We start from the raw sequence: 10,147 nt of genomic DNA on the forward strand, positions 1-10,147 counted from the left end.
GCCAAGACAGGGGTGGGGGGGGTGGCGCCTGACTCCTAGAGCCGTTGTTTATCTCACACTAAGCGTGGTGGGAAGGAGAGTTAACGGCCTCATGCTGGGACTCGGGTGGAAACCACCCCTGGTCCTCAGCCCCAGGGTCCCATCAGCCACCTGGGAGGAAGTACCACCAAGTTCGAGTTCTGCTCAAGCATCTACTGAGCCCTGGCTCTGGAGGCAGCTGGGAAGCCAAAGCCCCCTCTGTTCTAGCTCATCTCAGCTACTTCCCCCCCCCGTGACTTGCTTCTGGCATGCAGACCTCCTTGCTGTTTTCTGGAACATCCCAAGCAAGGATGGTCCCACCTCAGGATCTTTGCATCTGCTGTCTGCTCAACCAAGGACCCTTACAGACTGTTGCCTCCTCTCCTCTCTACCCCACCCCCATTCACATCTCTCCCTTCCCTATTTCTCTCCATAGCAATTATTACTACCTGCTATAGTCCCACATTGTCCGCTTACTATCTCTCTCATACCAGGTGGGAGAGAGGGAGAGGTTGTGTTGGTTCCCTTAGTTCTAGAGGAAAACCTAGCACACAGTAGGTCTCAATGAATATTGATCAATCAAATGAATGAAGCTTAACGACTAGAATAAGTGAAAATTGATTTTCCCCCCACAGTTCCGGTGTCCAGTGCTGTCACTTTAGTGAATTCTCATAATCCCCTAACTGGCAGTACTGCCACGGCCATTGCAGATGAGGAGACCAGGGTACAGGCTTAGGTGCGTTGTGCAACTTAGGCTCAAGCACCTATGAGGAAATTGAACTTCAGCCCACGGCAGTCTTTTCTCGCTCGAAAGCCATGAACCCAGTTCTTCATTGGGATGAACCTATGGTGTCTCCTCTTTCTCATTCTCCTCTTCCTAGTCCTCCCTCTCCTCCTCCTATTTCTTCTCCCCCTCCTGTGGCAATTGAGATTGGTGAAAGAAAAATAAAACAGAGGAACATTCCAGAACAAGATGCATGCTCCGCTGTTATAGCAACATCGAAGGGTTTGGACAGGAGTCTGTACTGACTGTCCCAAACAAGAGAGAGCTATCAGGGGCATAGGTGTTGCTGAGTAGCTTCATCCTAAACCTAAAGTATCAAATCCTATGTCATCCAGGATTGGAGTTAATGAGCCGTGAGCTAAGTTTGGGAGAACTTGAAATCCCTTCTCCTGACACTTACTTTGCAGGAGGTAGGAGGGTCTCCTGTCTTCATTTTGAGGTAAGAAATGTGCATTTTCTTCTGTCTAGATGTGGCTTTCCTGGGCACTTCATGGAGTGGCTCATAGTCAGCTGTGGGGTCTTCCTTTTAGCGACCCCCCCGGAAGCCTATCGAATGACATTGCTAGCCTGTTACCACCATGTCACTCATCACTATTGAAACTCTGTGTGTGTGTATGTGTGTGTGTGCACAAGCGTGCATGCATGCACACACACACAAGCATGGACAGCAATTGCAGGACCTGTCACGCGCTAGGCAAGCCCTGTACAGCCAAGCTGCATCCGGGTAAGGATGATTCTGTTGGTTTTTACTGCCGACTTTCTCCTGCCACTCACTGTGTCTCCTCTTCTGACACTGGGACCGTGTTGAGTCTCTGCAGGACTGCATGGAAGAATGTGGTGAGGAAGCTGAGGAGTTCATGGGGCAACTGGCCTGAGATCAGCACTGCACAGGGCCCCATGCAGGACGCCAAGTCCATTCAGCCCCCCAGCAGATGCGGAGAGCACCTGCCTCCATTCAGCTGTCAGTCTGATTCCGGGGTGGACGGAGAAAGCTCCTCCCTACCTGTGGCTCCCAGGACTCGGATGCAGACACACTCGGTCTTCCTCACTGTCTTCCAGCTCTTCTTGTCACCTGCACCCCCCACCTGCCCTGCCAAACACTCTTGCATGGCTGTGCCGCCATGTGAGCAGGATGACACCTGCTCCTAAGGGTGCCAGGGAGATGCCGAGGAGTAGGACGTGGAAGGGACCAGGTGGTGTCTGAGTTATGCAGAGTAATCAATCACTCCGCTGCTTGTCTGAAATCCAAAGGGATCTGAGTCTTTCTTTTTTTGTTTTTCCTCTTCCCTATTTCCTCCCATTATGGCAACCCTGAGTTTCAAGATAAGAAAACTGGGCTCTGAGAATAACAAACAAACCCAAAATCTGCCCCAAAGCTCGGTCAGGGAGGGAGGCCCCCCCAAACATAACCACTGCCTTTCCCACTGCCAAGCAATGGCCTGAAAGCTTCACCGTTCTCTCTGTTCTTTTCTCAAAGGCCCTGCGCCAAGCCAGTCCCACCACGGTGACTAATCCCACACCCTGAGCACTGTCTGGGGCTGAGGCGTGCCCGTGGCCTCCAGTAAGAAAGGACTTGCCACACATTTAGTCCCTTTAGTACTTCTGTGCAACATAAATGAAGAGAAGACCCGTTTCTGAATCTTCAGGCGAGCTTCGACAGAGCATAAATAACACTCCACTTCTATTTATAAAACTACTAACTTGCAAGGCTGGAGCAACGGCTCAGTGCTTGAGAGCGCTGGCCGTGCTCTCAGAGGATCTGGTGCGATTCCCAGCTCCCGCATGGTGGCGCACAACAGTATGACTCCGGTTCCAGGGGATCTGATGCCCCTTCCTGCCCGATGCGGGCCCCAGACGTGCAGATGGTGCAGAGACATACAAGCAGGCGAGCACATGGGCAAAATAAAGTGCCACGGTGCATTTTTGTTTCTTTGACTAAAGTAGAGGAGTATGAAAAAAAACAAAACAAACAAACAAAAAAATGGAGTTCCACCCTGAGTGCTATCTAAAATTCTTTTTGTTTACATCCTTCCAGATCTTTCCCTGGCAGCCTAGGCTCCTCACAAGCATTTGCTAATACCATTCACTAGAGGTGCTAACGCATTTAGGAGGCTAATTTCCTTGGCCATGCCTCTCACCAGGAAGCCTCAACACAACCAGATTTAATTTGACCGTTTTTTAGAAAAGCATGGAACAATTAACGGCAAATAAATGGAATTAAAATCAAATTGAATGCAGCCTTTCAATATGTCTTACAATTTGATTTTAAGCACAGTAATGGATATGAAATGAAAGCTTTGGCCTGAGTACTCTTGAATCTCCTGGATCCCAGAGTGCCACCTACTGGACATAGACTGCCATGACATGCCATCTTACCACTCCATGGTCTGCCTTTCTAAAAGCCCTGGACATACGCGGTGGCCCCCTTTCCTGAATGGATTTGTATACTCTTCCAGAAACCCTCGCTTTCCCCCTGCATTTCTCAGTTCCTAGAATGCAGGAGTGCATTAATAAAGGTTATTGGAGTGAAAGCAACATGTGTATATGTATGTATGTATGTATGTCATTGTTTCTCACGAAAAATAAGGGAATAATTCTTACCCTCCCCATTTTCCAGGAGGAATAAATGCTTGTACCACTAGCAGAGACCTTGTGTTATGACATAATATTATGACAAAACAATGTGAGTATGTACCAATCAGATGGCCAGGACAAGCATGAAACTATCCGGAGAAGTTCTGTTAAACACAAGAAACAACAGACAAATGTGCAGACTTCCCAGCCATGTTCTTAGCAGGCCCTTGGGAATGGACAGGTCCCCGGCTGTCCTTCCTCTTCATCCATGCTCACAGGCCCTTCCCTGGATCTGAAGCATGGCGATGCGCCTCTCCGGGGCTCACTCGGAGGGAAAGTGGGGGGGGGGCAGTGCCTGCTGTCCGTTCTGAAATGAGAGTCACTGTGCTCTGGGGTGTGAGCTGTCCTGTCCCACACCCAGTTAGGAAAAGTGGTTCCTGAAGCATGACTTGTCAGCCAGGCTGATGGGGGGGGGGGGTGCCCAACCGAGCATGTCCACTGCCGACGGCGCTTGACAAGTGTCATGCCAGCTTTGCTTTTAGATGCTGCCAGCAGGAGCTGTGGTCAGCAGGAAGGCAACACCATGTGGCAGAGGAGAGCCGACATGGGGTCAGAAGCCTGGGCCATTCACCCACCATTCCGTTAGGACGATGTAACCAGAAAATGGTCATGAAAATTCTTTGGAAAATAAAGCTTGGATTCAGGGTAAGACACAAGTTCCACAAGCAAGCATGCTGGGAAACGACTTGACCTCACACAAAGGCTACAAGGTGCTCCCTGTATGGGCAAGTACCTGCTTCCTTATGGATTCCAACCTCATTCTGCATCTGTGTGGAGAATTCAGCCATGGCCCACTGCGGCCTCCTCCATGGGCATTTTTAACGGGCTTACCCCTTCATGTTTTATCCATTCTTTGTTTTTAGCTTAAATGTAGACTTCAGGTTGCATTTTCATCAGAGTTTGCTTTGTTTTCTATCCATATATTTCTTCTTCTTTTTTATAATGAGGCAATTTCATTATGTAACACTGTAGACCAGGCTGACCTTGAACTTCTGCCCACCTTCCTGACTCTTGCCTTCCAGCAATGGAAGCATTGGAAGCTTCTTTGTCCAGTGCATGCGTTGTCTTACCCTGCAGGCAAGATGAGGTCTGAGCAACTCAACAGCGTCCAATCCACTGAGGATGTGTTCTCACATCCCAATTTTACCACACTCTGGCCTGGATGCTGTTACAGTCAGGAGATGTGAAGGTTTGTCTGACAGAGTGCGGTGAGGACCTTGACAAAAGCATGCCCTGACTGCTAACAGGAGAGCAGGGGGCGAGCACATGGGCTTCCCGCTCAGCAGATGTGGCAGAGGCTACCATCCAGTTTGTCTGCATGCATGCATATGTGTTTGTGTACATGCAACTGCCTATGCACAGGGGCCGGAGGTCCCTTGAATATCATTCCTCAGATATGGTCCACCTTGTCTTTTTAAGTCAATGTCTCTCACTGGCTTGGAATTTGACAAGTAGGCTAAGGTGTCTGGTCAGCTAGTCCTGGGGGTCTGTCAATCTTCACCCACCCAACACTGGGATTATAAATGCTTGCTACCATGCAATAGCAGAGGGTGTCACATACCTTCCAGGCCCAAGAACTTCAGGTGCCAGTATCTAGTCTATTAATGTCATTAAACAAACAGACAAACACCCCCCAAAAGAACTTTAATTAAAATGTGACATCATTTCGGCCTAACAATTCTCTCCCTGGCTAGTGTATCATGTTCATTGAGCATGTCCCTACAATAGGCCAGGTCTATTGCAGGCTCCATGGCATTTCCTTAAAATCTAAGTTCAGAATCTTCTCCCCAGGGAGTGGTGCCTGCTCTACCCAACCCTCTCCCTGACCCTTGTATCTCAGCTAAGATCAAGGTTTGAGGCTCTGCATCTCTCCACTCCAGGCTCAGTGCTGGGCAAACCAGAAACCTGGCAAGGTTCTGAGTCACAAGCAGGAATCAGGAAAACTCTGGGCTCTGTGTGACCCAAGCCTGGAGTCAAGAGGCATAGACCTCAGTCCAGGGACCGCAGCTCAACAACTCTGTGACTTTGGATAAGCCCTTCTGAACCGATTGTTAAAGGGCCCCCAGTCAAGTAAGCCAAGGAAGCAGCATCTTACACTCACGTCAGTGCGATATTGTGTGGATCCCCTGCTCCTGAGTGCGGCTTCTATTCTCTTCTAACCTACCTTCATGGAGTAACAACTCACAGAGAGGCAGGAAGGAAGGGGGGAGAGAATGCAGCCTGCCTCCCTTACAGTAATGACACATCTGCCGGCAATGAGCAGCCTGGAGCCTGAGTTACTGGAGGATACAATTTCAGACTATCCTGGGACCCTTCCTGGCCTGTCACCTGATTTCTTTCAGACCCAGACTAATTTTGTCCAGACTGGAGCTCTTCGTTAACTGTCAGGCCCCATTTGAATTATTCATGAGTCTCCACACTGGGGTAGTGTGAGCGCTGTTCTCTGCAGATGTGTTCATCCTTCCGCATCCTGGGAACTGCTAATGATGGGCCGTTTGGAGAGCCAAATCCCTTTGACATCCTCGTGTCAGTTTCTTCACTATGCAGGAAGGCAGTTCCTCCCTTATCGTTGACTCTACAAGACCTTTCGTTGTGTGGCTGCAGATGCCTCCAACTGAGATTCTACATTGCATGCAGCTCACAACCGACAGCAAACCACATAGACAGTTTGAAAAAAAAATGAAGGCTGCCATGTGATGATTAAGCTCAAAAGGAATTATGCAATTAGCAAAGGACGTTGATCATACAACATGTGAGTCTAATTGCGGTGCAGGCAAATGCTTGCTAAATTAGATAAAGACGGGGTTGCAGTCATTCTGGTGCGCAGATTGAATTGTAAAGTTAAGGAAAATATGAAAGTTAATTATAAGACAGGAGCGATAAGCACCGGGTACGCACATGCACTGGACAGATTAGGATTATTAACCAAGTAATCATCTCAGGCCAAAGGTGGAGAATTACAGAAGTCCCGACCAAGCCCGCAGTCTGACTACTGCTTAATGAAGATACCACACTTTATAGGATGCGAAAACCATGCTTCGCTTTCACGCAGCACCTGCCACTAGGAACGCCGGCGCTTGCAAGCTGGCTGCATTGGCTCACCAACTTGCATGCAGATAAAGCACTTCTCACCGTGATCAGCACACTTCCTGTCTTCCCTTCTCATCCAGCTTCAATTTTGCAGGCATCTGGGGGTGGTTACTCCCACTCTGTCCGTGTCCTTGATCTTGCTCATTTGTTACAATGTCCCGGGATGCATGTGGGTTACCGAGAATGTGAAGCGGCTGTTCTGAGTGCATGCCTTACCGACTTGCCAGGCCCTTCTATGCAGAGGCAAAGAGCCCCATTTAGAAAGGTGGCGAGGTGTTTAGTCTTCACAGTAACTTCACTACATTTGGAGCCACCTAGGAGACACAGCTCTGGGTGTTTGGTCTGTGATGGGCACACTAATGGACTGAGGCCCCATGGGGAAGCAGAGAGAGAAAGCAATAACTATTCATCCTCTCTGCTCTATCTATGCATACAGTGTGCCTAGCCATTAATGTTCCGCTGCCATGCCATGCCTGCATTGGACTGCTCCCCCATACTGTGAGCCACAATAATGCCTTCCTCCCTTAAGTTCTGCATAGTCAGGTGCTTAGTTGCAGAAATGAGAAAATTAATAGAGGTGACTGTGGTGGGACCTTTGACTAGGTTGTTTCCTATTTCTGCCACCGAGACACAGGGCTACCACCTGTCAAGGCTGTTGTAAGACTTCCAGGAGTGATGCTTGCTACCAGGGCTAAGGAAACTGTCAGCCACAGTAAACACTTGTGGAATCCAGCCATTAGTTCAACCACTTCAAAAGGGCCCACCATGTTCACGATGCCAGTGATCAAACTGATATACACGCACACTGGAACACACACACACACACACACACACACACACACACACACACATAGAGAGAGAGAGACCAGAAATACACAAAAAATGGGGAACACATATACTAAGACACACAAACAGGACACACAGACACACACACACACACACACAGAGAGAGAGAGAGAGAGAGCAGAAATACACAAAAACTGGGGAACACATATACTGAGACACACACACATACACACACACTGGGACACACAGCTCATATTCACTTTGAGATAAAGCTAACTCTGTCATACAAATAATGACATTGCAGCAGCATGTGAGGTGTACTGCTCCAATGTTACAAAATGCAGGAGGAAGACTGTTCCAGCAGCTAGAGGAAGCTGTTGTACAGCAGTGCTTCTCAACCTTCCTGATGCTGCGACCCTTTGATATGGCCCCTCATGTTGTGGTGACCCCAATCATAAAATCATTTTCATTGATACTTCATAGCTGTGATTTTACTACTGTTATGAACTGTAATGTAGACGTGCAGGATATCCGATATGCAACCCCTGTGAAAGGGTCATTCAACCCCACAGGCTGAGAACCATTTCTCTAAAGCCTGTCTGGGAGATTCTAAACAGAGAAGGTAGGAGGGTGTGTGTAACATTTTAGGAAAGGATACTTCCTAAGCAAAGATTCCCAAGTTAAAAGCAAAACAGCAAAACCGATAGAGCTGTAAATTAGCACAGATAAGGGACAGGCAAGCCTGGAAAAGAGCTCAGACAACTTGAGGAGTGGGAAGGGGAGTCCGTATCAAGACTCCACCCCATGCAGTGTGCCTGGCCCACGTACACGGGGTTATGGGGAGATGGATCTGGCCAGGGTGAGCGGACAGGACGGAGAACCTGGTGACACAGGGAGCAGACCGGTGGAAAGTGTGCAAGTGGGGGTTAAGAATGAGGGCAGGATACAGGGATGCTAGGACAAACGGATGTGATTCAGTAACCAGATGGCTGTACAGAGCAGGAAAGATAGCCCCAGTGTGACGGTGCACACCTATAATTCCAGTATTCAGGAATCCGATGAAGGAGGCTTGCTGTGAGTTTGAGGCCAGTGTGAGCTACACAGAAGTAGACCACTGGGCTATAAGGAACTCTGTGGCCACTCCCTGGGGGGAGGGGGCTGCAGCAAGACCCTGTGAGAGAGATGGGGGGGGAGGAGGAACAGGAGGAGGAGGAGGAGGAGAAGGAGGAGGAAGACGAGGAGGAACAGGAGGAGGAGGAGAAGGAGGAGGAGGAGAAGGAGGAGGAGGAGAGAAGAGGAGGAGGAGAAGGAAGAGAAGGAGGAGGAGGAGCGATAACTACATGGTTTTGAACTTAGCCCTCGGTTCTTCCTAGAGGAGACTAGCTGCTCCCTCCCTAGATTCTAACCCTCAGTGCTTCTGCTGCCTCCAAAAAATGGGGGTTGAACCTCTACCTTCCCTGGGACAAATGAACACAAACGAGCAAGCCAGCTGGCGCTGAAGTGAAGTGCCTGTGGCAGTGCCTGCCGCATGGGAGAGACTGCTCAGGAGACATGAGAATCCCCTGAAATGTAGAATACCAGAAAGTCTCACAGCGAAAGTCCCCCTGCTCGTGTTCTGTTCACATTTTGATGAGTCAGAAGACTTTTCCCCCAGGATCCTGCCACCCATCAGCAGGTCACTCCACTTAAGCCTTGGAGAAGCGCTGCTTCCTCGGGTCAGAATGAAATAAACCAGATCACCGCGTGGACCTGCAGGCAGTGCTGGCAGCAGCCCCTGCGGAATGAATGAATCTGCGAGTCTGGGTAGGGTCCCCTTCCCGGTCCCTCTGGTAAAGCCTCCTCCCACATGCCTTCTATGATCTCTTGAAACTGAGTCTGTGGGGACAGTCCCCGGGGCTGCTGACCAGTCACCCGGCGTATGTGCACTTCAAAGGCCTGTTGACACAGCTGCACACCCGAGTCTGGGGCCAGAGCAGCCTGAGAGGTGGCTGCTGCCAGTCCCTGAAAGCCCACCCACGGGGACCAGCGCTCCACCCCGTCCGTCCCTCAAAGCACAACGGTTTAGTCACCAGAAATTCCACACAAGCCACCTACTTCACAGGACACTGGAATTGGGAAATTATTGGCAAGAATCTTGAGCAGATCTTTTTTTTCCTTTGTCACTGGAGACGGCTGCTCCAGTTGACGTCTCACTGCAGGCTATAACCCACTTGAGTCAAACAGCTGCTAGTTTTAAAAAATGTCATGACATCAATGGACATGCCAGACTGCATGGGGGAAAAGCCCACGAGGTCTCAGCCCTACACAGACAAGTGCAGGCAGCTGAGTGACACTAGGAGACAGAAGGTAACCTTCCTCAGGGAAGAGCACACCGATTGGTTGTCCGACAGATGGTCAGCCCTGAAACACGCACACAAGTAATATTAGATGGACTCAACAGGTTATTTTGGGAATATATGCATGTAATAACAATTGATAGAAAGAGACCATGAATTTGAAGGATGGTAGGGTGTGAGTTATATGGGAAGGCTTAGCGGAAAGACATCAAATTATAATCTCAAAAGCAAATGAGAAATGTCATGAATGCGCTGAGGAAGTCCTCTAAGGGCCAGAAAACTGTCCACCTACAAAGCAGAGATGGGCCCTGGGCATCCGGCTTCAGAGCCTAGCGGGTTCTAGTTCCCAAGGGAGCTTGACACCGCCATGGAACTGAACAGGGTCCAGGGATTTAAGTCATCAGGCCTCCTCATGTCACAGAGAGACAACCACAGCTTAGAGCAGTCTACGACCACACGAACACTAGCTTCTTCTGTGGCACTAATGAGCTAGGAAGGA

Source organism: Mesocricetus auratus, unplaced genomic scaffold, assembly GCF_017639785.1.
Source record: "Mesocricetus auratus isolate SY011 unplaced genomic scaffold, BCM_Maur_2.0 Super-Scaffold_100030, whole genome shotgun sequence".
Classification (NCBI taxonomy): domain Eukaryota; kingdom Metazoa; phylum Chordata; class Mammalia; order Rodentia; family Cricetidae; genus Mesocricetus; species Mesocricetus auratus.